The sequence below is a fragment of the Patagioenas fasciata genome, chromosome W (assembly GCF_037038585.1).
Source record: "Patagioenas fasciata isolate bPatFas1 chromosome W, bPatFas1.hap1, whole genome shotgun sequence".
Lineage (NCBI taxonomy): Eukaryota > Metazoa > Chordata > Aves > Columbiformes > Columbidae > Patagioenas > Patagioenas fasciata.
Genome location: NC_092559.1, coordinates 48,694,227 through 48,711,266, shown reverse-complemented (window position 1 = coordinate 48,711,266; position 17,040 = coordinate 48,694,227). Strand labels below are relative to the sequence as shown.

Sequence of the window (17,040 nt, the reverse complement as noted above, 5' to 3'; positions counted from 1 at the left end):
CCTGCACCCAGTCACCCTCATCTTGACAAAAAGATAGCATACAAGGATGCTACCTGAAAAAAGTGTGTGCATGCACGAGGGAGCAATACTGGGCTGGGAATCCCACAGGGGCCACCCTAGGGAGAAACGCAGAGTACAGCAGAGAGGTCTCTTCTATCCCGAGCTTAAGGGGGAACTGGAAAGACACTGCTCCTCTTTCAGCACACGCATAAAGGAGTGGGATAGGAAGAATGGATAACGCGAAACCAATCCCGTATCTCGACAGTAGCAAGGATATAATGAGCGCATGTGTACACACAGTGCGCATGCGCTATTTGCATGACACGCTCGGCTTCATTCGGTCTGCACTCGGCTATTTCCGTCTCTTTGTTTTAAACTCAGACTCGGAAAATTGGGGGGAAGGGAGGAGGAAGAAGAAGGAAAGACAGTATTTTTTTTCTTTTTTTTTTTTTTTTCTCTTATTTGACAGGGGTAGGAAAAAAAAAAAAAAAGGGGAACTGGAAGGAAAAGGGAACGGGAATCAACCCTCTGAAGAAAGAAGATTTCTGCTCCTCCCCCTTCTCTTAGCAGCTGGGCACAGCGTTGTTCATCTTCTGTTGCCGTCGCTGCCATTTGTTGACAGGTCAGTCTGCCGCCCTCCGGTGCTGGGGGATGGGACGGACGGGACGTGACACTGGGTCGGGTGTGGTCAGGCTGTGCTTGAACTTTTTGTGATACTGAAAATGCAAGTTATTGTCTCGGTGGGTTCGATGGTATTTTAATAGATAGTGTGTTGTGTGGTTTTTTTTTTTTTAACTTTCCTTAAACCCCCTTCTTTTTTCGTGCTTAAGGGTAGCTTTTGCCTACCAAGGGGAAAGGTGTCTTTTCCTTTAAAAAAGCCCACTAACTTTTTCTCCCCCTACCTTTCCCCTCTCCCCTTCTGTTTTCACCCCTCCCTTTCCTATTCAAATTATTAAGCTTCCTGGTTTCTGGAGGAGTGGTAATGCTTCTTTCTTTCCGGATGCCTGGTTAGTATGCCCCTGCATCCTGCTAACAGACTCTTGTCCTCAGGTTTGTATGGAGGCCTTGCATTATTGTGGGTTGGCTTAAGTGTGTAGCTCAGCAGGGTGATAAAGAACGTTTGTGGAGAGGTGGTGGTGGTGGGGTCTGGATGAGAGCTAAGTCGCGTTCAGAGAGCTCCCTCCATCCCTATTAAGAGTTTTGCACTGATTAAATCCCTACTGTTGGGAGGGGGAGGGAATCTGTCTCTAGTCAGAATGGAGTGGGTGTATTCCTCGCTAAATGACTTCAGTTTTGCAGATGTGGGGGTTTGATGCTGCGTATGGTTTAAGTTTTCAAGTCCTGTGAGAAGCAGGAATTGAAGTAGCACTAGTAGATTAAAAAAGGAATATTTGTGGTTTGCATTTGCTTCCATCCCCTGAGTATTTGTTCTACTACCAAGTTCTGTTTGCTTCCTGCAAATGTTGAATTTGTCAGTGAGTTGTGGTGCTATGGAATAATGTGGTGCCAGTCGGTCTATTTTTGCAAAGTAATTGATTTCACTTCAGAGTATTCTATGAAGAAACTGTAAGAGACTTAGTCCTTGAATACTATGGTTGTATAATATTTGGATGTTCTTTGCCAGTTCATATTTTTTTTTGTTTGTTTGTTTTGGGAAATGTTGTATATACTCCATAACTCTGAATGCGTAGTTTCAAATCAGTTTAGTCTCTTTTTTTTTTTTTTTTTTTTTTTTTTTTCCCTTCCCTCTGGATGTGAAATATGGGTGACTGAGAAACCTAGATCTAGGAAGTCTGATTACCCATGTGTGCTCTAGAATGTTCCTTTAGAAGTGTTTTGTTTTGGTATTTTTCAGGAGTCCTACATAATTGTCTACTGATGTTTCTTAAAATAAAAGTTGTGGATGAGAAGGTTAAAATTAAAAATCAGATGCTATTTAAACACAACATTCATTCCAACTTTGAAATCTCATGTGCATAAGGATCGTTCTGGACTAAAGTAATATTAGACCAAAATGTTGGATGCTTCAGGAATACATTAAAAATATTTGCATGGAAACTAAGCTAGATATGATCTGTAAAGTGGCTGCATGTTTTGAAAAATGCTTCAAATGTAATGAGATCTTGCAAGAATGTGAGTGTGGAATATTCCCCTTTGTTTATATGTGTATATATAACTTCATCCTTTTCTATTGGGATAGTGATCTGACTGGTATCTAGTTTGACAAAGAGATACTAAATGGAAGCCTTTATCAGCAGTATTTGGTGATGCAATGGATTTCAGTATGTTGATATTCTTGAATGTCCCATGGTTTAAACTGTTTCATTTTTCATATTACTGGTAAAAAGAGTTGAGTAACAGTTCAAACTACCCCCTTGTGCTCTGTTAAGTACTCTATCAGGTTTGAAGGGAGGGCAGAGAAAACTGAATGTCAGATTAGAATGTCTGATTGAAATAACAGCTAGAAAGATGCTGCCCAATTCCTGAATCTGTTACTTGGTACAGGACTTGTGTTGGAGTCCTGTCTTTAGGGCAAATTAATAATTTTAATAAAACACAGATTTTGGGAAGGTGAAAGTCAAGGGTCACAGACTTTGTTATAAATGTACTTGCTATGCTGAATGAAGTAAATGCAATCAAAGGGTGGAGAGGGTGGGGTTGCATCACATTAAAACCAGCCTTTGTGATATGTACCATTGTGTTTTATTGTTGATTGAAACAGATACTGTATGCAGCAGTTCTTACTGTAGCCTGTTTTGAAAAGCTGAGGAAAAACTTGCTGTTCTTCAAATCAGGTTTCTGTTTCTTGTTTTTAGCTTTGTTATCATTCAAACTCTTAACATGTCTCTTTTCATAGAGTTTAAGAGTCTGTAGGAATACATATGTCTACTTCAGAGAACTTGATTTATTTTTTTAAACCTACATTGTATAGGAAGAACTTATTAAATTGCACTTTCCTTTTGAAGCACTCGAGGCAAATTCTTTTTAGAGATTATTCTTTATAGCAGCAAATGTAATTCTCAGATGTTGTCTCCAGGTATAGAGAGGCTAGTTAAAAAAAGTGAATTTGCTATGAGTAGCTTACTTCATTTAGAAAGGCATAGTTAAATAACAATTAATATCACAGAATGTTTGGGGTTGGAAGGGACCTCTGGAGATCATCTAGTCCAAACCCCCTGTTAAAGCAGGTACACGTAGAGCAGGTTGCACAGGAATGCGTCCAGATGTGTGGGTGTGGTGTTTTTTTTTTGTTTGTTTGTTTGTTTGTTTTTTTTTAAGGATCTCCACAGCCTCACCCTCAAAGTAAAGAAGTTTCTCCTCATATTCAGATGGAACCTCCTGTGTTTCAATTTGTGCCCGTTGCCCCTTATCCTGTTGTTGGGCACCACTGAAAAGAGTCTGGCCCCATCCTCTTGAAACCTACCCTTGAGATATTTATAAGCACTGATAAGATCCCCTCTGAGTCTTCTCCAGGCTAAAAAGACCCAGCTCTCTCAGCCTTTCCTTGTAAGAAAGATGGTTCAAGACCAGTAATCATCTTTGTAGCTCTCTGTTGGACTCTCCCTAGTATTTCCTTGTCTTTCTTGAACTGGGGAGCCCAGAACTGGGCACAGTACTCCAAATGTGGCCTCACCAGGGCAGAGTAGAGGGGGAGGATAACCTCCCTTGACCTGCTGGTCACACTCTTCCTAATGCACCCCAGGATACCATTGGCCTTCTTAGCCACAAGGGCACGTTGCTGGCTTGTGGTTAACTTGTCTACCAGGACTCCCAGGTTCTTCTCTGCAGAACTGCTTTCCAGCAGGTCAACCCCTAACCTGTACTGATACATGGGGTTATTCCTCCCTAGATGCAGGACCCTATGCTTGCCTTTTTTTGAACTTCATTAGGTTCTTCTCTACCCATTTCTCTAGCCTGTCCAGGTCTTCCTGAATGGCAGCACAGCCTTCTAGTATATCAGCCACTCCTCCCAGTTTTGCATCATCAGCAAACTTGCTGAGAGTACACTCTGTCCCTTCATCCAGATCACTGATGAATAGGTTGAACAAGGCTGGACCCAGTACTGACCCCTGGGGAATGCTGCTAACTACAGGCCTCCAAGTGGACTCTGCACTGCTGATCTCAACCCTTTGAGCTATGCCATTCAGCCAGTTCTAAATCCATCTCACTGTCCACTAATCTAACCCACACTTCCTGAGCTTACCTATGAGGATGTTATGGGAGACAGTGTCAGAAGCCTTGCTGAACTCAAGGTAGGCAATATCCACTGCTCTCCCCCCGTCTACCCAGCCAGTCATGTTGTCACAGAAGGCTATCAGGTTGGTCAAACATGCTTTCCCCTTGGTGATTCCATGTTGACTACTCCTGATAACCTTATTTTCTTCCACATGCTTAGGGATGACATCTAGAATGAGTTGTTTCCAGGGATGGAGGTGAGGCTGACTGGCCTGTGCTTTCCTGGATCCTCCTTCTTGCCCTTTTTGAAGACTGGCGTGACACTGTTTTTCTTCCAGTCCTCAGGGCACCTCTCCTGTTCTCCCTGACCTTTCAAAGATGATGGAGAGTGGCTTAGGACTCATGTTATCATTAGGGGGTTCTTTAAAAAAGAAAAGTCAAACTGAAAAGACAAAAAGACAATTGTGAACACCAACAATAAAAAAAACCCCAAGCAAAACCCTGCCCCCAACCCACCCCCCCAGCTATTTGCAATCAACCTGTCATTCCTCATAGTTGTGAATTATTTGTACTATGTTTTGCAGAGGGATAAAGAAATGGAATTCTTATGTGTTTTCTTTAAAATAATAATAACAACAATAAGTTGATGGCTGAATAAAGGTAGATAGGGGACCTAAATAAGTGTGTGAGACAGTATGGTGAGCTCAAGACTTACTTATAGATGAAAAAATGGTTGAGTTTGTCCAAAGCAATGGGAAGGGAATTAATGATATCCTTGTATGTTTGGGTTGCTGTTAACCATTTTATGTTTTAACCTTGTGACTGACACTAACATTAAAACTGACAATGTGTAAAAACTCTTATTTTAGTGGTACTAACTACCATTATTAGGTGAAACTGAGGGTGTATTTGCTTTGTGATTAGCATAGTGTGGTGGGAAACATTTATGTGTGTGTTGGGGAATGGGCACTGTACAGTATGTGCTTAAGAGCAACTTTTTTTTAGGTTACCGGAACAAAGATTTAACTATTGACTTGTGAACAATTATTTAGTTTTAAATTAAACTGAGATTTTTTTTTTTTTCCCACCCTTATGTATTGCTGTGGTTTAACTCCAGCCAGCAACTAAGTACCATGCAGCTGCTCACTTACTCTCTCCTCTCTCTCCCCCTGCCAGGGGGGATGGGGGAGAATTGGAAGGGTAAAAGTGAGAAACTTTTGGGTTGAGATAAAAACACTTTAATAATTAAAAAAAAAAAAAAAGAACCTGAAAGAACAAGATAAAAAGTATGAGCCAACTGGCTAACTACAACTGTTCATTTTTGGGGTGTAATGATTGTATTCCCAGAGTTTAGGGCCAGAAGGGACTGAGATTTTTCTTTGTTTTGTTTTATATGTTGTGTGTGTGTGGTCGTTTGGTTGTGGTGTGTGTTTTTTGTTTGGTTGGTTGGTTGGTTGGTTTTTGTATGACTGCCTGTGTTTCAAACCATTAACTTCCACACAGTTGCCCTTGCATTGAACATAACTGCTTTGGACTAAAAAGTGAACTGTCTTAGACACAAGGAATCCAGTCTTGATTTGAGGATTCTAAGGATGCGGGATCTACAGGGTTTTTGTTTGCTTGTTCAAATGGTTAATCATGCTAACTGCTGAAAGCATATACCTATTTTCTAATGCAAATGGGCATCTGATTCCAATCCCTAAATCCTGTTATGCCTTTAGCTAGAGCCTTTTAATACTTTGTTTCCACTTTGTGAAGGTGCTGACACACCACAGTTGACCTCCCAGTTATTATTTACTCTCCGAGTAATTTTGAGTCTCTGAATTTTATTTTGAATTTTTTTGTTTATTTGTTGTGTGGTGTGTGTGATGGTTTTTTGTTTGTGGGTTTTTTGTTTGTGGGTTGATTCCAGAGCTGTATATGGTATCTATCTGATTCTGTCTGCACCAATGAAATATCTCTCTTGACTTGTTATTCCCCTGACTTATACAGCCAGTAATTACATTAGCCCTTCTTGTTTCAGCACTGTACTGGCTGGTTAATCTCTGATTATTTTTTTTTTTTTTTTGTATGCAGTTTTTAAAGCATAATTTTTTTTTTTTTTTGGGGGGGGGAAGAGGGCAGGCAAATATAACCTTGCCACTTGCTAAACGTGATAAGTACTCCCCAATCCTAGAACATGTTGTCCCCAAATGCAGGTGCCTGCTGCTGTGTGCATGTTGCCCCACCCCCTGAGATCCTGCACTTGAGAGGAAAAGTTTTACTGTGTTCATTAGGGAACTGAGTGGTTCAAGTATAGATTGCAAATAATACCCATCTGGTGTAAAGCTAAAATATTTAAGTTGTTTTGGAAGCAATAAGTGTGGATGATTTCTTTACTGAATTAGGTATATGACTATGGTGGGTTAAACTTGGCTGGCTGCCAGTTGCTCATCAAGCTGTTCTCTCACTCTTCCTCAGCAGGAGAGGGGAAGAAAATAAGATTAAAAGCTCATTGGTCAGGATAAGGACTGGAAGATCACTCCCTAATTACCATCACAGGCAAAACAGACTTGGGGACGATTAATTCACTGGCAATTAATAACAGAGTAGGATAGTGAGAAACAAAACTAAAACCAACATTCCCCTCCCCCCCCTTTCTTCTCAGGTTTACCTCCACTCTTGACTCTTCATGGTAGGGTAGGGGTTGTGTTCAATTTGTAAAGCTTCATCTCTGCTGCTCCTTCCTCCTTGCACTGTTCCCTTTCTCCAGTATGGGGCCCCTCTCAAGGAATACAGTCCAAGAACTGTTCCAGCATGGGCCCTTTCCATCCCTTTCCATGGGGCACGGTCCTTCAGGAACAGACTGCTTCAGTGTGTGTCCCTGTCGTGGTTTAACCTGAGCTAGCAATACAACTATGATAACTGCTTGCTATCCCACTTCCCCCCTCCCCAAATAGGGGAGAGAATCAAAAGGGAAGGGAGAAACTTGGATTTAGATAAACACAGTTCAATAAAATAACAAAATACTAATACACTGCTAGTTCTGTTTAATATCTTTATCAACTGTCTGGGCGAGGGGATCAAGTGCACCCTCAGTGTGTTTGCAGACAGCACCAAGTTGGATGGGAGTGTTGATCTGCTGGAGGGTAGGAGGGCTCTACAGAGGGATCTGGACTGGCTGGATTATTGGGCTGAGGCCAATTGTATGAGGCTCACCAAGGCCAAGTGCTGGGTCCTGCACTTGGGTCACAACAAACCCATGCAACACTACAAGCTTGGGGAAGAGTGTCTGAAAACCTGCCTGGTGGAAAAGGAACTGGGGGTATTGGTCAACAGCTGGCTGAACGTGAGCTGGCAGTGTGTCCAGGTGGCCAAAAAGGCCAACAGCATCCTGGTTTTTATTGAGAATAGTGTGGCTAGCAGGACTAGTGAAGTGATCATCCCCTTGTACTCATCACTGGTGAGGCTGTACCACAAATACTGTTTTCAGTTTTGGGCCACTCACTACAAAAAAGACGTTGAGGTGCTGGAGTGTGTCCAAAGAAGAGCATCGAGGCTGGTGAAAGGTCTAGAGAACAAGTCCTATGAGGAGTGGCTGAGGGATTTGGGGTTGTTTAGTATGGAGGAAAGGAGACTGAAGGGAGAACTTATTGCTCTCTACAGCTACCTGAAAGGAGGTTGTAGCAAGGTGAGTGTTGGTCTCTCCTCCCAAGTAGCAAGTGATAGGATGAGAGGAAATGGCCTCAAATTGTGCTGGGGAGGTTTAGGTTAGATATTAGGGAAAGTTTCTTCACGGGAAGGTTTTCGGGCATTGGAACAGGCTGCCCAGGGAAGTGGTGGAGTCACCATACCTGGAAGTTTTTAAAAGATGCATAGATGAGGTTCTTAGGGACATGGTTTAGTGCCAGAGTTAGGTTAATTGTTGGAGTCTATGACCCTTGAGGGTCTCTTCCAACCAAAATGATTCTATGATTCTCACTGTCCTACTTTGTTACAATAAATTGGCAATAAATTAAATTAATGTCCCCAATTCGTGTGTGTTTTGCCCGTGACAGTAATTGGTAAGTGATCTCCTCCTTATCTCGACCTGTGAGCCTTTTGTCATACTTTCTCCCCCTGTCCTATTGGTGGAGGGAAGTGATAGAGCAGCTTGGTACGCACCTGGTGAACAGCCAAGGTCAACCCACCAGAGAGAGTTTACAGCTACCTGTAAGACTGCTTGTGCTATATGTGTTTTCTCCTCCCTTGGTCATTGATAACATCATAGGACAATGGGAAAAGCTCCAACTGAGTGAGGAGGGAGAAGACAGAAATGTACTGTGAACTGCTGGCATTCCTGCTCAGGCCTGCAGCAGTCAAAGAAAGGAGAGCAGCGTTCAAGGGGGAAAAAAGAAAGAGGCTGGAGAAGCCTGACTGGTGATTGACACCCCTCATGCCCTGTTAATAAAATTTCTCTGTGCATGGGTTAAATTCATTGTTCATTGTTTTATTTTGCATGTGTGTGTAGTGATGGTGTGTCGGTAGATGTGGCATAGGCATGTCTACTGATACAAATTGTATTAGAAGACATATATAGTGTTCTGGAGGTTTTAGAAGGAACAAGGTGAATGTCGCAGAGGTTGATGTTCTGTGGTAGGCTGACTTGGTGGACAGGTAACAGTTTTCCAAAGAAAGCAATGGTGTTAAGTACTTCTTAACAGTGTTTGGTAGACACATGATCAAACTATGCCTGGGCCATTGGTGTAAAAGGCAAAATGGGTTCTGAAATAGCTGGGGATTTAAAAACCATTCTTAGTAGGGGGCCCATGTCTCAGAAGTTACAGAGAGAATGAAGAAAGAAATTTCTAAGCAAGCTTTTAAACAAGCACTTAAAGCAGTATGATGTTTACTGCTTTATTAGTTATAATGAAGTAATAACCTCTGTTTACAGAGAGTTTAAAGATAAAATCTCTCTCTAATGAAGATTTCTCTCTAATAAATGGAATCTTCCACTAATACAAACATTCCCCATACACTTTTAATTCCTTTTGTCACAAGTAGTAGTTTATTCAGAATTATCTCTCCTTCCCCCTACTACCCCATTTATTACAACTCTGTCTTCAGTCTTAGATATATTTTTGGTAGAATTTAGAAGGGATAGGGTAAACTTGACATCACAACCTCCTACAAGTTTTCCCACGTACAAAACATTTTCAGCCCTTCTGATTTTCCAAAGTATTGAGTTTTCCTCCTTTAGTCATTGCGAATGGTTGCTGCCTTAGGGGGTAAGTGTCCCAGATTTGCAAAAATAATAGCATTCTGTTTTATCTCATTCTTTTTTATCACCCGACTTTGATCTGAGTCCTCCCCTCCACAATTTCAATCTCTTGTTCCGTCTTCAGTTCAACTTTTTGCTTCTCAAAAGTAATAACCTCTGTTTATAGAGGGTTTAAAGAGGATGCTCAAAATGAAGATATTTTACAGCACGTGATACTTGACTACATTCATGTGTTGTCTGAGTTTATAAAGAGCTATAGCCATAGCTTTCACAGAAGTGTCAGACCCAGGCCTGTGGATGTGAACTCTTTAAACTCTGTGAGGTTTTGGAAAAATGTATATGGGGGCATATTTAAAATGAGAGAATCTGCACCTCTGTTCAGAAAGGGAGACCAGGTGGAGGTGTTCAACACAGCTCAGAATGCATGAAAAACATTTCACTGTATCCTACAACAGGGGACCTAGCACAGTGGGCAGGCACATGGCAGTGGGCAGGTGTGTGGCAGCATGGTGGCCACCCAGCAAAAAGTGGTGTCCTTTGCTTCTCCTGAGCTTTTAGCACCTGATAGAACCAATGCAGCCACACAGACAGAGCTCCTGTCAGAGCATGTGACCGCCCAGGCTTCAGACTGCGGGGAGGGGGGGGGTGGGTGTGAGTATATTCCTGGAGATGGAGGTTGATAGCAAGCAAGTCTGTGAGAAGAGTGACCAGGTAGATGAACTACTCTGCCTGGTGGCTGAGCGTCAGGAGCAGGTGGGTGGACTGAAGAGCATCTGAAAGCCTGAGAGGGAGATTAACTAGTGGAGCTGTGCTCTGCCATCTCTGGTACATGCATGCCAACTTGGCATGGCTGCTACAAGAGGTAGGTCCAGGATCTGTTTTGTGCCAGGAGGAAGGCAGCATTACGAGAGATAGGGAGGAGTGAAAGCAGGTTACAGCATGGAGCTGCAAGAGGAATCCTTCCTTACTGTCCTGGTTTTGTTAAAAAACAAGTTTCTCTTTTAGTGAATTTGCCTGTCAGCTAAAGCCTTTGTATTAGCTGCATTTTCCTGGAGAACCAGACACATGTTTTGGTAAACATAGCAATGGAATGTGAAGTTATTGATAAGCATGGATGGACATCTCGCCAGAGGGGCAACGAGAAACAGGTGACCAAGAAACTGACCAACGTGAATAGTTCATATAAAAGTGGGAGATCATGAGGGTCTTGTCCCTCTTCCTTCTTTTTCCCTTCTGCTTATGACCGACATTAGGAGAGGACCTTGCTAGTCGTCCTTGTGAACTGAGGCCTAGTAAGAGACTGAATCCAACTCCGGTTGGCTGCAGAGTCTAATCCAGGACTTTGGGTGCTGGCTCTGCAGTTGCTGAGACTTACAAGATTGGTTTTGTATATTTTGTATTATTTTCTCTATTCTTATTAGTAGCATTAGTAAAACATCTTTAATTTTTCCAACTCTCTTCTCTCTGTCCTTCTTTTTCTCCTGATCGCTTGTCCTTAGTGGGAAGGGGGGAGAGGGAGGGGCAAAAGGGGGAAGTGGGGGGGAAGAGGAGGTTAACAGTACATCTGCCAGGGTTTGATTGTCACTCTGCAATCTCGACACTTACCCTTTCAGTTACCTTTCCAGAATAGGTACAAGGCTCTGGGTATGGTAGACGAAGCGCATAATGAGATAGGAGGAACCTGTGCAAGCATCATCACCAAGGTCAGATCAACCAACCCCTTGCAACATGACCTACATTAAGACCAGCGCCGTGAAGAAACAACGATGAGTTATAGTCATGGGTGGCTCTCTCCTGAGTAGAATGGAGGCACCCATTTGCAGACCAGACTTTATTTTCAGGGAAGTTTGCTACATCCCTGGGGCCTGAATCAAGGATGTTGCCATCAACTGATGAGCTTAGTACAGCCTTTGTACTGTTACCCACTCTGGCTCTTTCATGCAGGTACTAATGATGTTGCAACAAGAAGTCCAAGGTTGATCAAAAGAGATTTCGGGGCCCTGAGAAGAATGACAAAAGATTTGAGAGCACAGGCAGTGTTTTCCTCAGTCCTCCCAATAATGGGGAGAGACTTCAGAAGTAAGCATGCCCAAGACACCAATACCTGGCTCCAGGACTGGTGCTTCTGCCAGAACTTTGGTTTCTATAACCATGGAAGAGTGAGTCTTCGAGGCACAAGATATGCTGGGGCTTGACGGGATCCCCCTGTCCCAATGAGGGGAAAAACTTCTTTGCTCATAAGCTGGTGGGACTGACTGAGAGGGCTTTTAACTAGAATCGATGGGGCAAAGGGGATACCAACAGGAGAGATGAAAGTAAGCCAAGTGTTGGCATGGCATCGCCTGAGGGTGGCAGTGCTAATGGGAGCGTTTACACTGCTCCAGGGAGCACTGAGGGCTTAGGAGCCCATCTGAAATGCTTGTACACCAACACACATGGCATGAGAAAGAAACAGGATGAACTGGAAGGCGTTGATCAGTTCCTAGAGCTATGATGTCATTGGTATTCATGAGACTTGGTGGAATGAGTCCCACAACTGGAGTGCTGGTATGGAGGGCTATAGGCTGTTCAGGAAGGATAGGCAAGGCAGGTGAGGCAGAGGAGTTGCACTGTATGTAAGGAAGAGGTTTGGATTGTACAGCCCTTACAGTTAGTGATGATGTGGTTGAGAGCCTCTGAGTAAGGATTAAGAAGATGGAAAACAAAGCAGGTGTTGTAGCAGATGACAGCACTGATGAATTGCTTTATAAGCAATTAGGAGAAATCTCTGGATCGGTAGCTCTTGCCCTTATGGGAGAGTCCAACTTCCTAGACATCAACTGGGAATACCATACTGCTGTGACAAGTAGGTTTGGGAAATTCTTGAAGTCTGTGGGAGATAACTTCTTGTCACGAGCACTCAGTGAGCCAACTAGGAAAGGTGCCCTCCTAGACTTGTTATTTGTGAACAGAGAAGGACTTGTGGGAGATGTGATGGTAGGTGGCTGTCTTGGCCACAGTGGTCACAGAATAGTTCCGTTTAAAACTTTTTGTGTAGTGAGGGGAAAAAAGGTCAACAAAGTTGCTACCCTGGACTTCATCAGAGCAAACTTTAGGCTACTTAGGGAACTACTCTAGGAGAGTCTCCTGGGAATCTGCCTTTGAGGGCTTAGGAGTCCACAAGTGCTGGTCAGTTTTTAAGAACCACCTTAGCTGAACAGAGAACTCCTTGTGGAACTCAAGAGGAAAAATAAATTGAATGATCTCTGGAAGTAAGGTCAGGCTTCGCAGGAAGAGTTGTAGCCCACATGTGCAGGGAGAAGGCACAAAAGGCCAAAGCTGAACTGAAGTCAAAACTGGCCAGTGTTGTGGCCGACGAGAGACTTCTTAAGTTACATTAATGGCAATAGGTGGTCTAAAGAAAACATTGGACTGATACTTGTTGTTGAAGATGGTCACCTGACAAATAGGTATGAAGAAAAAGTGGAGGCATTCAATGTGCCTTTTTTTTTTTTTTTCTCATTTCCTCAGTCATTAATAATTCTGATAGTCTTTAGGCTGCCCAGTCCTTTAAGTTGAAGGACCATGAGTGCGGGAACAGTGACTTTCCATTTGTGGACACTGAAATTGTAAGGGACCATATGTATCAGCTGAGTGTTCATAGGTCCATGGGGCCTGATGGGATTCATCCCAGAGTACTGAAGGAGCTAGCGGATGTTACAGCAGGACCCCTCTCGATCATCTTCCAAAGGTCTTGGGAGTCTGGGGAGGTAATCACTGACTGGAAGCTAGCCAATGTTATTTCACTTCAGAAGAAGGGCGTGAGGGAAGACCCAGGAAACTACAGACCAGTTAGTCTAACCTCAGTTCCTGGAGAAATTATAGCGAAGGTTGTACTGGGTTCTATTGAAAGGCATTTAAAGAAGAGTGAAATCATCAGGCACAGTCAACATGGGTTCACGAAAAGAAAGTCCTGTCTAACTAATTTAATATATTTCTGTGATAAGGTCACTCACCTAGCAGATGAAAGGAAGGCAGTGGATGTAGTTTTTCTGGATTTCAGTAAGGCTTTTGGTACTGTCCCCCAGAGCATCCTTCTGGAAAAGTCGTCCAACTGTGAAATGAGCAGATACGCAGTGCGGTGGGCAAAGAACTGGCTGAATGGCAGGGCTCAAAGGGTTGCAGAGGATGGGGCTTCATCTGTTTGGCAAGCAGTCACCAGTGGTGTTCCTCAGGGCACAATTCTAGGGCTGGTTCCATTCAATATTTTTATCACCGACCTGGACACAGGAGTAGAATTAGTAAGTTTGCTGATGGTACCAAATGGGGAGACGCTGTTGACTTGCTTGAGAGACAAGAGACCTTGCAGGATCTAGATAGATTGGAGCACTGGGCAATCATCAATGCCATGAAATTAAACAAAAACAAATCGTAGAATCATAGAATAGTTTGGGTTGGAAGGGACCTTCAAAGGTCATCTAGTCCAACCCCCCAGCAATGAACAGGGACATCTTCAACTAGATCAGGTTGCTCAGAGCCCCGTCCATCCTGGCCTTGAATGTTTCCAGGGATGGGGCATCTACCACCTCTCTGGACAACCTGTTCCAGTATTTTACCACTCTCATTGTAAAAAATTTATTCCTCATGTCTAGCCTGAATCTCCCCTTCTGTAGTTTAAAACCATTACCCTTTGTCTTATCCTAAGAGGCCCTGCTAAAAAGTCTGTCCCCATCTTTCTTATAGGCCCTTTTTAAGTACTGAAAGGCCACAATAAGGTCTCCCTGAAACCTTCTCCAGGCTGAACAACCCCAACTCTCTCAGCCTGTCCTCACAGGAGAGGTGTTCCAGCGCTCTGATCATTGTGGTGGCTCTCCTCTGGACCCTCTCCAACAGGTCCATGTCTTTCCTGTACCGAGGGCTCCAGAGCTAAATGCAGAACTGCAGGTGAGGTCTCACAAGAGCCAAGTAGAGGGGCAAATATCTGCTGTGGTGCCATGGAGCACCTCTTTCCCCTCCTTGTCTGACCTTGGTGTTCCCTTTGCTGTTTCTCACTCTTGTTCCGTTGTTGTGTGAGCCAACGCACGCAGGTTGCAGGAACAGCCAGAGGCCACAGATGCAATGGAAAGAGGAAATTTATTTTTGTTACCTTGCTACTGGGGGATCTCTGAAACAGCACTTAAGGTCCTGGGCAGAGGTCATGCAAGTGGAGACACAGGCACTGCAGAATTGGTGAAGATGAACAAGCTTGCTCAGTTTGGCCTGTATACAGGGATTCACACAGGCACAGTTTACCACATTGCTTTGATCTTTGCCTGCAGGAATCTCAAGGATGTACGATAAGGTGCCTTTATGACTTTTTTCACAGGCCTGTTATCTAAACACAGAGGTTCTACTTGTGATTTATGTGTTTTTCTACGCCCCAGCTGCAGTCGCTTGATCATATTTACAGTTATCCTCCTTGCCGTTCTTATGCTATTCCCACACGTTCCACCCCCTCACACAAGAGGCTGCTTCTGTTGGGGCCAGCAAAGCTGGAGTTGTTCATTTGGGCTTGTCAGGTGTAGCACAGAACAATTTACAGGGGCACGCAATAAACACATACAGAAAAAGGAAAAACATATTTCTACAATAATGCTTAAAATCAGGTGTCCTGTTCATCTTGTCAAGGAATTAAACGAATCATTCAGCCAGGCATTATCAGTAGGTTGTTTCAGTTGCTGCATTAGTCCCAAAGATGTGAAATGTCTTCTTCCATGCTGGCTAGTTCATCATCTATGTTGAAGCAACACTTGCCTTCAAAATCAAAGCAGCATTTACAGCCACTACCTCCTCAGAGAAAACAACAATAAGAAACATTTATGTCAATATCTTTTAGCATGGTATAATTCTGTAATACAGCTGTTGGGGTTGTCATGTCACATTGTTAAGAGATGTGCAGCTGTTAATTTCTCCTAAAAATTAAAGTAAAATGATTTGGGTACAGTAGAGGCTGAACAAATTTAAGTTCACCAGGACAAAACTTAATTGATCAACAGGAACATTGTCGCCTTCAAGTAATACATATGCTGTTGTTCCAGCTCCTTCAGCTAGTATTACTCTGGGTTTAACAACCTGGTATGGGAATAATTGCCCACGCAGACTGGAAAGCTGTGGCCTGCACTTATTCAGATTGGACTTGAATTTGATGTTGGGTCTATGGCAGCAAGAACATTGTTCCAATGCTGTCTCCACTAGATAAAGCTTAGGTATTCACTGAAGATACCTGAAATAAAAGAACTGAAAAATCGGATATTAGCAAAGGACGTAACATAAGAGGAGAAGTCAGGGTACAAAACCATACAACATTCTCTGGAGTTATATGGATTTTTACATCTAGATCAATAGGCTGCAGTCCCCCTTCACGATCCATTGGTGTGAATAATTCCATTTCCCCTGCAGTTAGTTCTGATGTGGTATCCACAGCAGTGTATACATATTGTCACCCCCTAAACAGGAGTAGGGGGCCAATATAATCAACCTGACAGGCACTCAAGACCCACCACCCGCATTTTATGTTTCCCCATGGCCTACATAATGCCCATAAATTTAAATGTGTACAAGTAGCACAACGACGTGCGCATGTTCTACAAATATATAACAACAAAGGAGTTTGATCGTGAGCTATTTCCCATGTGTGTGCGGTATAAGCTGATCCATGTCTACAAGCTATATGCACATTTGGAGCTTGAGCATGCAGCTCGGCAGAGGTCATATTATCTACTTCCCTAATTTTTGCGACTCAAGTGTATCAACTTTGTGCTCTTCTATTCACCCTTCATAAGGGGAATCCTCCTCCACAGAAGATGTAGGGATAAAAGTTCTCCAATGCCCTAAAAAACCTCAAAAGGCATGTAATTGTTTTACTGTGGCTGGTAAAAAAACCTGCTGGACTGTGTGCTGTACCTTATCTGGTATTTCTCTAATCTCTCCGTTCCAAACTATTCCTAAAAATAGTATAGTAGTACTAAGGCCCTGCTTTTTAGTCAGATTAATTTCCCAGCCTTGGTCCTGGAAATGCACTTTTGAGAAATTTGGCAACTGCTTCAGTTTCTTGTTGTGACAGTGCTATAATCAACAGATCATCAGTATAATGGCAATCAGTAACAGTACCTGACCATAGTGCTACATTAGCTACTATCATTTGGTGGCAAATGGAGGGACTGTCTTTGTATCTTTGAGACAATACTCAGCAAGTATATTGCTTTTGTTGCCAGGTAAAGGCAAACTGGTCTTGCACTGAGGTGGCAGGCGGGGTGAGGAGTGGGCACAGTGTTTGCGATGGAGCTAGCAGTGGCTGCCTTTTTTCATAAGTAATAACTTTTGCAATCCGTAGAACACTAATGAGGGTGTGATCCCAGCTATTTCGAATTGTGGGATATCAGCTTGTACAAGATCATTCCACATTAGTTTCATCATCACCCATGCTCTAACTCCTGTTGGTTTTGCCAACTTTCCTTTATTCACCACCCAAACAGAGGGTTCTGAAATTACAGGCCCAATTTCCCTCAAGGTAATTGCTAGAGCACCTATATTACCCGTAGCATTTGTCACTGCTGGCAGAATCATGGCTTTTAGCAAGGCAGGCACTGCTCTCAAAAGCTGCATTT

General features: G+C 43.1%; 1 protein-coding gene across 4 annotated transcripts in view; it reads left to right on the top strand.

The window, feature by feature from the left end:
* Window positions 1–492: 492 nt before the first annotated feature.
* LOC136114637 (polycomb group RING finger protein 3) overlaps window positions 493–17,040 on the top strand; it is a 117,219-nt gene continuing 100,671 nt past the window's right edge. For 2 of the 4 annotated variants that reach the window (XM_065860055.2, XM_071801647.1), the window contains exon 1: window positions 493–622. The gene's annotated coding sequence lies outside the window, so the exon portion shown is untranslated. Of the gene's footprint in view, window positions 623–661; window positions 741–17,040 lie in introns of those variants that run through there. The other 2 variants (XM_065860057.2, XM_065860056.2) reach the window with 2 other exon arrangements.